The 14560-nt window shown below is 68.6% G+C and overlaps 1 protein-coding gene across 6 annotated transcripts in view; it reads right to left on the bottom strand.

The window, feature by feature from the left end:
* Window positions 1-9435, bottom strand: part of ADGRB1 (adhesion G protein-coupled receptor B1) — a 73642-nt gene extending 64207 nt beyond the window's left edge. For 3 of the 6 annotated variants that reach the window (XM_077847464.1, XM_077847466.1, XM_077847468.1), the window contains exon 1: window positions 9292-9433. The gene's annotated coding sequence lies outside the window, so the exon portion shown is untranslated. Of the gene's footprint in view, window positions 1-9291 lie in introns of all 6 variants that reach the window. The other 3 variants (XM_077847463.1, XM_077847465.1, XM_077847467.1) reach the window with 2 other exon arrangements.
* Window positions 9436-14560: the final 5125 nt, after the last annotated feature.

Genomic DNA, 14560 nt, shown 5'->3' with positions numbered 1-14560 from the left:
CGTCTGGCTGCAGGACGTGGGGGGCAGGGGTGTCTGGCCTGGACACTGCGGGGGGCGTGCAGGGGTGAGGGTGCAATAGAGCTGAGAGCCCCCTGGGGCAGCCGTTCTGGGCTGAGCCTTCCCAGACTCCTGGGGCCTGATGACAGGGATCTCCAGCAGCGCACCTCGGAGCTCTGGGTTCACCGCAAGGGCCACCTGGGAGCCAGGGTCAGGAGGGAAGTGGGGCCCAGGTCACCTCCCAGCACCCTGGCGCCCTCTGGAACATCTCTGACTCAAGCTGCTCCACGCGCTGGGCATTGGGCAAGGCTCTGCTGCCCAGAAGGCTGTCTCAGCTGCGAGTCTGAGCAGCGCAGCCCCGGCCGGCCTGGCTTCCTCTGGCTGCGTCCAGGGCAGACTGTCACTGTGGGCGGCTCCTGCGCCTGCACCCGCCACTGACCACCCACCCTCTACCTCCCCGGCCTCCCTTCATCCCCAGGAACTGCCCACCTGCTGTCCTCTAACGAGAGCTTGGATACCTGGCCCCGCGAGCCCTCTTGCACTGGGGCAGCCCCAGCAGGCAGAGCCGGGCAGGCCGGGGGCATATGGCCACAGGGGACAGCGAGTCGAGTCTGTCCCAGGCCAGGGCAATTGGTGCGGAGACAGGGTGGGGCGTACGGGGGTGGTCCTGACCCACCTGGCACTCGGGGGGGGGGTCCTGGGGGGGCACAGAGTCTGGGGGGGGTCCTAGGATGAGTGGGGACAGGGCCTGATGCGGGCGTCATTCTGGGGTCCCTGTGACCACCGGGGGCAGTGCGGGCAAGGAGAGCGAGGAGGTGGCCTGCACGGGATCTGGGTTGGGGGGGCAGCGTCAGACACGGGCGGGCTTCCGGGGTGGACAAGCAAGCGATGGGCGGCGGGGGCCTCACCGAGAGGGGGGGCAGGCTTGCACATGCATATGGGCGTGTGTGAATGTGTGCCTATGCATCAGTATACGCCTGTGTGCCGGCATGTGTGCACACGTGTGCACATGCATGAGAGCACAGGTGTGTCAGTGCACGTGAGCACATGGGTCTGTGGATTCGTGTGTGTACGTGTACACCTGTGCCTGTGCACCCATGCACACATGTAGTGTGCGTGTGCAAGGTCTCACGGCGGGGGATAGCCCGGCTCCCGCAGCACCTGCCCTGTGGCGCCCGGGGCGGGCTCAGGGCCCTGCCCTCGGCCACATCCTGTCCCGGGATGTCCCCTGGGTGTCGGAGCTCTCCGAGCCTGCTGCCCATGGCGAGGCACCCGAGGAGGCTCTGGTCTGCCCCGGGTGCTCGGCCCTGTGTGGCCACGGGTGCACCTTGGCACGCGCGCTTGCAGGGCAGCTGCCCCCACAGGCCACCCGTCTGGTCTTTGGCTCCCCAGAGGCTGGGTCACTGGCGCTTTTGGTGCCTGCTGCCCGTCTCAGGCTCCCGAGGATGGTGGCAGTCAGCAGCCCTGAGCCTCTTCGGTCCCCACCTCTCCCCATCAGCTTCATAGGGCCCGACTGCCTTGGCTGCCGGGACTTCCTCCCCAGGTCCAGCCCCTGCCCCCTTCCGGCCAGCTTCGGCCTGCACCTGCTGCCAAGCCTCCCACAGCCTGCGGGGTGGCCTCAGGGCGAGGGCAAGGGAGTGCCGAGCCAGGTCACAGGGTAGAGGCCCCGGGCAGGAGGCCGTGACACCCAGGGAACCGGCCATGCTGGGCGGGGACAGGACGCTGGGAGGCGGGGGGAGAAGGACGGTGTCCCCAGGCTGGAGCAGTGACCACAGGCCGGGACGGGCCCAAGGTGGGAGCCAGGGCGGGCAGTGAGGGGGGAGCAGAATCAGGCCCACCCCGAGGCTCACAGGGCCACCGTCAGCCGCCGGGCACTGCGCCCGCCCTCCACACCGTCCCAGGTGTAGCCACGCACGTGCAGGCCACCTGGGCCCCTGCCCCAACGGCAGAAGACCCGGGTGCCTCGGTTTCCCCACCGTGCGAGGGCCTGGGCTGGACGCTGCCCCCTCAGGCTCCATGGTCCTCCAGCCTCCCTTGGGTCCATGCGACCATCCTCCCCAGGCTGGGCACCCTCCCCCCAGGCCCACCTCAGGCCCGGCCTCCGAATCCCTCCCCACCCACCCCAGGCCGCCAATGGCGTCCCCAGATGCCAGCCACAAAAGGCACTCTGTTGTCCTGGCCGGCCCCCTGAACAGTGCCTGCCTGTGTGTCCTGGGAAGAGGCTGCACTGGGGGAGGGGCGGGGTGGACACCCCTCAGCACTGAGGATAGCCCAGGGGCTGGCTGGCGGGCAGGCCGGGAGAGCGGGCCCGAGAGGCCGTCCGGGGACGCGCAGCCGCCTCCACCCGCGCCGCCAGGCCCCCCAGCCCTCCTGGGCCGCGGCCGGTCAGGCAGCCGGGTCTCGGGGTGGCAGCGGCCGCGCCGGCGGGGCGGGTGGGGGCGCTGCCGTGGGTGCAGGACAGCCCAGGCCCAGGAGGGGCCAGGAGGGCCCAGGCAGGCCTCTCCGCGTGAGCACGGAAGCAGGTCGGGCGTGAGAACTTAGCCCCCACGCCACAGCCGCCACCTGCTCCTCCCAGCCTGTGCGAACCAGTTCCCGGCGAAGCAGCCCACCGACCTGCGGGGTATCCCCAGGCTGCCCCGAGAAGCGCCCAGGCCCAGGCCCCGAGAGGCCCGCAATCACTCTTGCCTGCCGCACCCCCGCAATCCTCCTTCCCTTGTCCGCCCACCTGGGCACAGGGGTCGTGGGGGCAACTGCGCAAGAGAGGAAGCGAGGAAGCCCCCCCCACCCGAAGGTCCACTGCTGGGAGGGGCACATCCTGTGCTGGCTCTGCTCCAGGACACCCCACACCGACCCCGACCTGAGCCCCCCGAGGAGGGCAGGGGGACTCAGAGCTATCACCCCACATCCCACCCCACCGCCCCAGGTCCCTGGGCCCAGAGCCAGCGGCTGGCTCTCGGACGGGCCTCGCCACACCTCCTCTTGCCCCGAATCCCATCGCCCCAACCACCTGCAGGCCTCGAGGACACTCAGAGCACCCAGGCTCCTGGCTGTGCTGCCATTCGGCCCCCCGCTGCCTCGCTGCCCGTGCCTCGTGCCCTTCCTGGGGACACCCACGCGTCCTTTGGGGCACGGGGAAGGGGCCTGCCCCAGGAAGCCGTATCTGAGCCTGCTGGGCTCTCCCGGAAGCGGATGTGTCCTGCCCCCCTACGCATGCACGCGCCCAGTGCCCATGCACACATGCACATGCATGCACTTGTACGTGCATGCACACCCAGGACCAGCATGCACCGTGAATGCAAACACGTGCACGCAGACAGGCTCTCCTGGAGGGAAGCCTAAGTGGGGACGAGGACAGCATCTGTCCCAGGGGCGAGAGGCTCCCCAGGGGGGTGGGGGCTCTCATGAGGAGGGGGTTGCTGTGATTCTGAGTGTGACCTGCATCGCTGTGCTCTCTCCTGTCTGTGTCCGCCTGCTCTGTGCCCAGAGTGAGCCCCTGTACCCCGAGACAGACGGAGGCTCACACCCCACACCAGGATCTGTGCTCCCGGGGTTCCTGGAAGGATGGGCTTATCCAAGGTCACCTGCCCAAGGTCGCGTGGGGAGGGCCGGGGGCAGCAGAAAGCTGGGAAGAGGTGGTCAGGAAGGGGTCCGGGGGCTGCCCCGGGTGGAATGTGCTGAGGCCCTGGGGGCACCCCGGGTGGGCCTGGCTGGGGGGCGATGGAGGGCTCCAGACAGCTCGTGGAAGGGATGAGTAGAGACGGGCACTTAGCCTGGAACTGCTTCACGGACCCCAGGCCCTCTGGCTCCCAAAGCCCCTGGCCTCCCCCAGCAGACCCCCTGGGTGCAGCAAGGCTGACCCCCCTGGGAGGTGCAGGGCAGGCGTCCCTGTGCTTGGAGGTGCAAAAGTTCCCCCAGATGGAGGCTGCAGCAGGGGTCCCGACCGCCACCCCAGCGGTGACCTCTGCCCTCTGAGGACAGACAGACAGAGCGGGGTGGGGCTCAAGGCCACAACCGCCACCCTTGCCCCCCAGCTCCGGATGGAGACAGGAACACGCTGACCTGGCACCCCAGAGCGGGACCGGGGGCCCACGGATGGACAAGCGGGGTGCTGGGCAGCGTGTGTGGGTGTGAGACCTGCGTGCATGCATGTGTGCCGCAGTGTGAGGGAGCGTGTGTCCAGGACAAGCGTGTGTGGTGAGGGAGTGCATGCACTTGCAGGACGAGTGTGTCACCAGCATACAAGTGTGCCGGTGTGTGCGTGCACAGGGGCGGGTGTGCGAGTGCGCCTGTTCTGGGAGAGGAAGGCTCCCGGAGGCACCACCTGCGAGGTCGGGCTCGTCCAGGCCCGGCTGGGAGCAGGGGCAGCGGGCAGCAGAGGGCACGCTTTCCGGCCGGCTGATTCCCTTGCCCGTCTTGCGTCCCCCAGGGCCTGGATGTCACCCCAGCCGGCTCAGGTCCTCCCGAGCCCTGCCCTCGACAGCCCCAACCACTGAGTGCCCCTCAAAGCTCTGGGCACTCTGGGGCGTGGGGCAGCGGGGCTCCCGGCCCTGAGTCACGGAGCCTTGGAGAAGCGGCTGCTCCAAAGTCACCTTGGCAAGCAGGAGGGAGGTCAGGGCCATCGCTCCCCTGCAGGCTCAGGGCTTAACGGGGGCTGCGGGGAGCACAGCCTTCAGGGCGTGGGTGCTCCCTCCTCCCCCCATCCAGGTGGGGGTCCGTGACGAGGCCAGGCCACCCCCGGGGAGCCCTCCAGGGCTCCAAGGCCTCTGCCGGCCAGTCCTCAACGTCTCCTCCTCAGGGACCCTTGGCTCACGTCTCAGCCAAGAGTCTGCACCCCAAAACTGGCAGCCAGCCTCCCAGGGCTGCCCGGGCTGGGGCCCAACCCTGGCGCCGGCCCTGGAGGCCCTGTGGCTTCTGGTGGTGCTGGGGCCTCAGAAGTGCACGGGCAGGAAGACAGGCGGGGGGACCAGCACACACACCAGAGGTGCCCAAGGTGACAGTGTGGGGTGGGGGTGAGCCGGGTGCCCACTGGGTACACTGAACCCTTCCACTTGCCTGAACCCTTTACAGCACACAGGCGCGGTTGTCTTTTGGAGGCACGGAGCATTCTGGAAAGTCAGGGAGTCATGGGCAGGGTCATAGGGTCACAGGGGCAGGAGGACCTGGGGTTTGGGAGTGGGGTGGACTCCCTTGGGCCCCAGCCCCTGGCACTTCCTCCTTGGTTAATAGGGACGGGTTCACGTGAAGAGGAGGGGGGCAGGGGAGGTGAGGGCGGGGCAGACACAGGCTCCCCCCTCCCGGGCCTGGTGCTTTGTCCGTGAGCCGTGGGCTGTGCCCCAGCCGAGGCCCGGTGTGGGGGGAGGCCGCGTGGGGTCCAGAGTGGGAACAGCGGGAGATCTGAGCCCAGCTGCACCTGCAGGTCCCGGGGCTGCCCGCGGGGGGTGGGGGGGGGAGGCTCATGATCTGCCCCCCTCAGCCCTGCAGCCGAGCAGAGCTCACCCTGGGATGTGCACACACACCGTGGGGCCCAGATGCTGGCAGCGGTGGTCCCTGCTCCTTTATGGAACCTGCACTGCATTGTGGGGCTGCTCCTGCTGCTGGCGGCGTGGGGCGTCATGGGTGGGTCGGGGTGAATGTGGTCTGCAGGGCAGGTGTGGGCACCGCAGCCCTGTCACTAGGTGTGTGCTCTGCCTCCTGTGACCCTGCTGCCCACAGGGCACCCCCCACCGCTTTGGCAAGTCCTTGAGGCCAAATCACCGCCCGGTTCAGGATCCCCTCATTCCCCCCCAGCTCCCAGGAAGCAGCCCAAAGCCTCCAGGGCTGAGGTCGGGTCCCACGCCCCCTGAAGCCCCTGCCTGCAATTTATCCTCCTTTGACCGGTTCCAAAGGCCTGCCACAGGGCCTTTGCATGGCTGTTCCCTCCCCTTCGGGATTACCCACGCGCCCCTTCGTGGGTCCTAGGAAGCTCTGTGGGAGCCCCGCAGCTGGGCCCCCCGAGGCCCTCTGTCCTCCACCCCCGCAGCTGACTCAGAGCCTCTGTGTCCCCTCTTCCCACCGCCTTCACTCTGGGGGGTGGGGGTGCGGCCATGCCCCCCGCGGCCCTCACCGCACCCCCTGCACCCCCGGGGCCAGTGTGCAGCTGGGCACCTCCGCGTCGGTGCAGGTGCGCGGCCGAGCCCTCCGGCGCAGCGGCGGGGCGGGAGGGGCTCGAGGCCGGACAACCGCGGAGGGGGGGGCGCGGGGTCCACGGGTCAGCGGGCCCGGGCCCGGCCAAGGCCTTGGGCCGCTCCCCCCGCGCCCCCCGCGGCCATCCGCACGCCTGCACACCCCCGCGGCCGGCGTGCGTGCCACACGCGCACACACACGCCCGCTCGGCCGGGCAGGCGCCCCGGGGCACGGGCCGGCGGGGGGCGGGGCGGCCGGGGCTGCCCAGGATGGGGCGGGCGCGGGCGGGCGCGGGGAGACGGAAGGGGCGGGCAGCGGCGGGGGCGCGGGCGCCCTCTCCCGGCCGTCGGGGGCAGCGCGCCGCCCTCCGCCGCCGCCACCGCAGCCCCGCGCCGGCCGCCGGCCCCAGCCCCAGGGGTCCCCGGGGGGCGGGCTCGGGTCCCCGGGGCCGCTCCGGGAGGCGGGGCCGGGCCGGGCGGGCCGCGGCGGGGGGGGCGAGGGCGCCTCGCGGGGCTGCCCGCGTTCGGCGCTCGCGGGGCCTGCGGGGCCGCCTCCGGCCGGGCCTGGCTGCCGCGCCCGCAGCGCCCAGCCGCCCGGGGACCCGGCCGGACGCCGCACACCCCGCTGGCTGCGGGCTGGGCATGCTGGGTCGCGGCCCGGGCGCCGAGGGCCTGGGCCGGAGGGGCTCCGCCAGCCCGAGCCGCGCTCCCATTGCACCGACGCGGCCACCGAGGCCCGGGGGCGGCCGGAGCCTGCGGACCAGGGAAGGGACATGGAGGGCTCGGCGACGTGGCGGGGTCCCTGCCGGCCCGGGGTCCGCGGGGGGCGGCGAGAGGCCGAGGCCGACGGATCGCCTTGTCTCCGCCCCCGCGCGGGAGCGCGGCGGGGACAGGCGCCCTTCTCCGCGATCCGATGCGGCGAACCCCGCGCTCGAGACCCCCGCGCCGTGCCCGTCCGCGGAGCCGCGCGCCGCCGGGGCGCATCCCCGCCGGCCTAGGGCTCGGCCCCCGGCGCCCCGGGCTCCGGGGCTCCCGGGCCGCCCCCGCCCCCCAGATCCAGGCGCAACAAGTCGGCGAGCAGCGCCGAGGAGCAGCGAGCGAGCCGGGGAGGCAGGCGCGGGGCTGGGCGCGGGGCGCCCCGGGATCCCCGAATGCGCGCAACGTCCGCCTCCAGGGACCGGGCGCGGCGGCGGGTGCTCGGGTGACTCGGCGGGCGGCCCGCATCCCCTCCCCGGGCTGCGACTCCGCCGGGGCGCGGGCGCGCCCAGGAGCCCCCGCCCCCTCCTTCGCGGCTTGACCTTGCCCGGGTGCTCGAAGCCGGACCCCGCGGCACCCCGCGCCCGGGCGCAGAGTTTCTCTGTCGCCTGCGGCCGCGGAGGGAGCGGCTCCCACCCTCGACCTCCCCGTTTGCCTCCTGGGCTGCGGGGGTCGTCGGGGAGCGGGAGGCTTCAGGGTTGGAGAGGACGCCATGGCCGCGTCTCCAGACCCCAAGCACCATAGACCGACCACCTCCTGGATACGAAAGGGGACCCCAGCCTCCGGTTCCCCCGCTCCGCCGCCCGCGCGGCCGCTGCTCCGAGGGGGCGTGTGTTCGTGTCTGTGGGGGAGGGCACCGAGGGTCTCCTTGGGTCCCCAGGGTGGGGTGGGAGCGCAGACCTCGGAGCCACCTCCCCGACACATACGCTAGGAGGCTCCTCCGGGGCGGGGGTGCGCCCCCCCTGCCCACCCACGCGCCTTCACGCCTTTCAACTCCTCCCGAGTTGCCGCTGAGGAATCCCTGCCCCAGACCCGGGGGAATGGGACGTGATGGGGAGCGCGGAGCCGAAGGGTGCCGAGGAGAGGTGGGTTAGGGCTCGCATGTCCCAGCCTGGGGCCTGGCGCCGCGAGAAACTTGGAAGCCCCAAATCAAAGTGGGAAGGGGAAGGTGCCCGGCGGCTGGGGCCTGGCCGCAGGCTGGCACTCCCCGGAGCCGCCCGGGAAGTGACCCAGCAGGAGCCTCCGAGGCTCGGCGCAGGGACTGGGGCTCTGAGCCGCAGCCTCCGACCAGCCCTCCGGGCCGCTACCCCCTCCCCGGCAGGCCCGAGGCACGCTCTGCCCTGCCCGGGGGGCCACGGCGGGGAGAGGGCGCGCGGCAGGGCCCAGGGCCCCCAGCCTCCCCGGGAGGGAGACGATGCTCATTCCTCGAGGCAGCTACGCGCGGCTCCCAGAGAGCGCAGCGGCGGCGGAGGGCCGGCGGCCTCGGCTGGTGGGGACGGGGACCCAGGAGCGCCCGGCGCCTGGCCTCCCTGCTCCGCGCGGAGAGGGCGCAGGGCCGACCCAAAGTTCGGAGCGGCTTATCCGCGCGGCCTGTCCGAGCGAGTGGGAAAGAAGAGGAGATCGGAAGGAGCCAGGTCGCTGGTGTGGTGTGTGGGGGTGGTTGGGGGGTGGGGGGCGCTAGGGTGGCCCTCCGTGGATTCCGGGGAAAGAGAACCTCCGGGGGTTCGCCAAAGCCACTGCCGCGTCTATGGGTGAGGGCTGAGAGGGGGCGACGCGGCGGCTCGTGCCGCCCAGGGGCTCTGCGTGGGGGGAGGACACCTCTGGACCCTACAATGTCTGTAGGGGGCTGTGAGTGCGGCGAAGGGAAGGGGGACACACCGGGGTGTCTCTCCTCAACCTACCTGGGTCTGTGTGTGCCTGTGGGGGTCACATCTGGGCTTCCAAGACCCCTGCCAGCCTCTGTGTGTGTTGGGGACAGCCCGGGAACGCCTTCTCCAGCCTGGCCTGGGTCTGTGCATGTGATGGGGAGGGGGTGCCTTCCCCAGCCCTGCCTGCCAGCCTGGCCAGGCTGCGTGTGCGCGGGGGGAGGTGAGCAGCGCCGAGGAGCCTCTCCCGCGGCCAGGGGGGCCCCCTCCTCAACCCGCCGGATGCGGGCGCCCGGAGACCTGCCGGATTCCGGGGCTGCCGCCGGCAGAGAAGGCAGGGGGCTGGGGGGGGGGTCCAAACTCCCGAGCTCCGAGCGCAAACCTCGGAGCTGCGAAGCCCCAAACGGCGAAGTTAGAAGTCCGGGCGGCCGCCCCTCCCCCGCCCCCTCCCGCCCTCGCTGCGCCCCGCCGTCGCGCCCCCAGCCCCCCGCGCCCGGCCGAGCCCTCCTTACCTTCCCCGGCAGCCGCGGCCCCGCCGGCCGACACTTGATCCGGCGAGTTGCAAATCCCCGGGAGCGCCCCGCGTCCCCGGCGGCCGAGCCGGGCGCCCGACCCGAGGGGGGGCTCCTCCTGCCGCCGCCGCCCCCGGCCCGCTCCAGGCCTAGCCGGGCGCACCCCGGGGGCCCCGCCGGCGCGCGCAGGCCCCCTCCCCCCCGGCCGGGGGCTCCGGATGCCCGGGCTGCGGGCGATGCGGGGCGCGCGGGCCCGGGCCCGGCCAGGACGCGGCGCGGCCGCCTGTGCTCCCGGCTCGCCGGCTCCGCGCTCGCTCCGCCGGGGCCGCCGCCAACGCCGCGCCCGCCGCCGCCGCCTGCGCCCGCCGCTCCCTCTCCGGCCGCCGCCGCTCCGCTCCTCTCGCCTGCCCCGCTCTTCTCGCCTTTTTTCCCCTTCCTGAGGGGGGGGCGAGCCGAGCCGAGCCGGGGGCGGGGCGGCGAGGGGAGGAGGAGGAGGAGGCCGAGGACGGGGAGAAGGAGGAGGAGAGAGGCGAGCTGCTTCCCCCCACCGGGCTGCCGGCGCTCCCCAATCTCTCGCTCTCTGAAACTGGATCCCGAATCGGGAGCCAGAGACTGCATTACGGATTACATCAGGCTTTATAGAGCTTCCAGATCACACATTAGAGGGGAGCGCGAGCGGGGGGCGGGGTGTGGGGGAGGGGACAGAGATAAGGGGGGGGTACGGATAAAATGCATAGGCGCGCACACCGAGGAAAGCCCAGCTCCTGCCCCATGCTGCAGGAAAGCCAAGAGTTGGGTCTCTGCTCTGTGCCTCTTCCAGGAGCCGAGGAGTGGCTGCCCACTGGCTGGTTGGTGGGTGGATGGATGGATGAATGAGTGGATGGATGGATGGATGGATGGACGGGTGGGTGGATGGATGGATGGATGGATGTTTGGAGGGAGGGAGGGAGAATGGATGGATGGATGGATGGATAGGCGAAGGGGGAGGATGGATGGATGGGTGGAGGGAGAATGGATGGGTAGGTAGATGGATGGATGGGTGGAGGGATGGATGGAGGATGGATGCATGGGGGATGGATGGATGGACAGAGGACAGATGGATGGACGGATGATGGATGGACAGATGGATGGATGGATGGACAGAGGACAGATGGATAACAAGGAAGTTGTAGGGGGTGGTACATAGAGAATAGAGGCGCATGGGAGGATGGGACAGGTGGAAGGATGGGTGAGGTAAGTGATGTAGACGAAGGGGGTATGCGGGAGGGTGGACGGATGGACCTGAAGCCCGGAGAGGTGGGTGGGATGCTGAGTGGGGCGGTGGAGGGTGGATGGATGGACGGAGGAAAGAGGCCAGAGAGGACGGACAGGGTAGACGGAAGCAGATGAACGGCACGTGAGCCGAGGGCTGAAGAGATGGTGGCCTGCGGGCGGGGAAGGAGGATGCGCGGACATGTGGATGAGAGCGATGGCAAAAAAGTGAGTTATGGGCAGGAGGGAGAGTCGGAGGCACAGACTCTGGACCCCATCCAAGAGGATCAGAGCGGGGGAGGGGGAGGGCCGACGCCTGCTGTCCAGGCTGGTTTTGTCCAGTCTTTCCTCCGGGGACTCCTGAGAAACACTGAGGGAGGGGCTTACGGGAAGAGCCAAAAGGAGATGAGTTTGAAAGTAGAGGTGGAGCGCACATCACCCCGTGTGGCTGTCCTCATTGTGCCACTCCCTTCTCGTCCCCCATCCATCCTCCTTTGATGTGGTGACAGTGAGGACAACCCTGTTCCACATCTGGATTTTGTTTTCCGTAGACTGGTGGCCACAGCCCCTTCGCCGCTTTACCCCCCATCGTAAAGTGTCCATAATCCCTCTTCTTCTGCTGAGACCTTTAGCCAGACGCCCACAGGGGGCCTCTCGAGAATCAGATCCCGAGTCTTGGAGGAGTGACCTCAGGGAAATTACTTCAGGGTTCTTCTCCACCAGTAGCATCCTAGTAGAGGATGTGCCCCTTTTGCACAACTTGTGGTCTGCTCCGAACGCGAGGCCCTCTCTGCCGCTGCCTGAATACCCAACACATTGTACGCTGACCGTCTCAGCAGGCCGCTTACGCCTCGCTCTTCAAGCCCAACATCGGGTCCAACTGTCTGCTTTTCTCAGCCGACTCAGCAGGGGGCTCCATCCGGGTATCACTGCTGTCACCATCACACATCAATACACCGTCCTCGTCACCATTCTCAACCTGCAGGTCAATGTGCGCCCCTCCTCTGTTGTCCCCGTGGCCGGCACCACCCGCCTTGACCAGGGCCACAGTGTCGCCATCGCAGCCAACCCCGTCACTGGTCATGGTCAGCACCCTCACCGCAGTACCAGCCCTGGAGGGGGGGGGGGCGTGGGACAACGTAAGGCTAGCCCCCGTCTTGCTGCTCATATCAGCAGGTGGAGCGGGGTCCAGGCCAGCCCCCGTCGCACGGCCAGCCTGAGGCCTCAAGCTCTAGGGGTGTCCTGAGGGCCCAGTGAGCCGGGCCACGGAGGCAGAGACCGCGAGGCCGCCGACAGCCTCCCCAGGACAACCTCCCGGCACCCTCAGGCTTCCTTCTCCCCTGACGGACACAGCCTCCCTCCGCAGGTCTCTGAACTGGGGGAAGAGATGGAGGCGGTGCCAGGGTGAGGGCTGCCTCCGCGCCCCCTGCTCCGGCCCGCCCTCCCTGCCCACCCCAGGGCCCTCTCTGCGCGGCGGCCTGGCCGTCCCCTCGCACTAGCGGCCCGTGGCCACCAGGGGGCTCTGATATGCAGCGGCGCCGTGGTGCTGGCAGCTCTGAGTCAGGATTTTGGGGCTGCTTCCCCACCGGCCCTTCTCCCGCTGCGGGGAGGGGGCGGCCCTCCCCACTCCGCCACGCCTCCTCCTCCGCTGGCCGCTGCGGGTTCCCAGGGTGGCCCGGTGTCCCCTCAGCCCGGGCTACGCCGCCGGGCCGGGCCTTCCCTCTCCTTGCCTCGGGACTCCTTGCTTCCCTCCCTGACCTGCCCCTTGTAGAAAATTGCCCTCTTGTCCCAGTTCCTGGGCCACAGTCCAGATAGTTGCCCCACCCCAGCGGGAGGCAGAGAGGCCCTGAACCCCCTCTGCCTCTCCCCAAGGAGGAAGAAGAGTCAGCTTGGTGCCTGCAGATCAGATGCAGGTCATTCTGCCCATTGCACACCGCCGCCCCCCCCCCCAGCTCTCAGCTGGATGACCTGAAATAAAGAGACTCACCTTCACCCCACTGCAGCCTCGGTTTCCCTGTTGGCGCATGGCTGTCCTGACTGTTTGGTGGGAAGGTTTCTTACCGCCCAGATGCTCTCAGGTTCCGGACCTCTGAACCCATGGCCTCCTTTCCAGAGATCTGCTACCAACTTATATCCAGCACCCTGCTACCTTGACCTTTGACCCTCACCACTCACACCAAAACTGGAGGCCTGGCCATGGCATGAAGACACCCAGGATGGGCTCAGTATGGCAGGTTGAAATTGATGGTCCTCTGTGGGGCCAACCTTATTCAGCTGGAAACTAGGTTCTGGAACCTCCTTATTCAACCCAGAGGCAGTACGACATTTGGTATCTTAAAGCCTTTTTCACGGTCATTCATAATCCCTGACCACAGCCACTGATGCAGCCAGGACTTCTAGATGACTCTGAGCACATTGATCACTGACTCCAGTCACACACTAGGCCCTGACCCTGGTCACACCATGAGTCCTAACCATGGTCACACCCTGAGTCCTGACCCTGGTCACACTCTGAGCCCTGACACTGGTCACTCTCTGAGCCCCGACACTAGTCGTACTCTGAGCCTTGATCCTGGTCACACCTTGACCCCTGACCCAGGTCACACTCTGAGCCCTGACCCTGGTCACACTCTGAGCCTTGATCCTGGTCACACCTTGACCTCTGACCCTGGTCACACCCTGAGCCCTGATCCTGGTCACACCCTGAGCCCTGATCCTGATCGCACACTGAGGCATGATCCTGATCGCACACTGAGCCATGATCCTGGTCACACTCTGAGCCCTGATCCTGGTCACACCCTGAGCCCTGACCCTGGTCACACTCTGAGCCTTGACCCTGGTCAAACACTTAGCCCTGATCCTAATCACACTCTGAGCCCTGATTCTGGTCACATTTTGAGCCTTGACCCTGCTCATACCCTGATCTCTGACCCTGGTCACACCCTGACCTCTGACCCTGGTCACACTCTGAGCCCTGACCCTGGTCACACCCTGAGCCCTGATCCTGGTCACACCCTGAGCCCTGATCCTGATCGCACACTGAGCCATGATCCTGGGCACGCTCTGAGCCTGTTTCCATGGCAGGTTTACACAGCCAGCTCTTTAGTTGCTAGGCTGGATAAAAACTCTAAGGCATCCCTGAGGAAAGGCAAACAGGAATGTTCCAGGGGCTAGGAGGACCCCAGGTTGGAGCAACAGAAACACATCCTAAAGTCCTGCTGATTTCCACGCATTTTCATGTAAGACTGTTCCATTCTCAGAGGGAGAAGTGAGGGCTCGGGAAGGGGTCATTTGAGGTCGTGCTGGGAGTTGGGGTGGTCTAGAACCAGGCTCGCTGGCTCTGGCCCATGGTCTCCCCGCCCTGCCTTCAGGGGCAGAGGTGGAGTGAGGGGGCCTTTCCCAGGGTCTTCAAGGGCCACTTGGTGCAGGGGAGGGGGGCACCGCACAGCATTTCCAGCCCGGGCATCCCAGGGTCCTCTCCGACTCCTCAGTGAACTTTGCCAGCCTGAGGCAGAGGGTGAGGGGTGGGGGCTGAGCGTGGTGAGTAATTAGCTGATTCACACTCACGATAATTAATTGTGGATGCAACAAGCCACAATTAGCCTCCCAGTCAGGACAGACAGAGCCTGCAGCGCCACTCAGCAGAAATGAGGCCCCGCCCGGTGCCCTCGGGCACCCCCACCCCTTCCCACCTCCAGCTCCGCCTCCAATCCTTCCAGTAGGGCAAAATGGAGAAAGAGCTGGGGAGAAAGGACGGGGAGTGCAGAGGCTCCCAGCTCCCCCGGGACGCAGGGACGCACGGGTTCTGAAGTATGGGGCTTGGGGCGCCTCCTCCTCCAGGAAGCCCTCACCTCCCTGCCCGCAGGCCAGGCCCCTTCAGGGCACCGACAAGCCCTCCTGGGGGCCTTCCCTGGCGCCCCTGCCCACGGGCCCGTCCTCTCACCTGGGCCCAGAGGAGGACAGTGACAGACCCTGCACTAGAGCGAGATGGTGTCCCGGGCCGGGTCTGGACACACAA

Source organism: Canis aureus, chromosome 14 (assembly GCF_053574225.1).
Source record: "Canis aureus isolate CA01 chromosome 14, VMU_Caureus_v.1.0, whole genome shotgun sequence".
In the NCBI taxonomy this organism is placed as follows: Eukaryota; Metazoa; Chordata; class Mammalia; order Carnivora; family Canidae; genus Canis; species Canis aureus.
The sequence above is the reverse complement of the archived record's forward strand: the minus strand, read 5'-3'. Positions and strand labels throughout refer to the sequence as shown.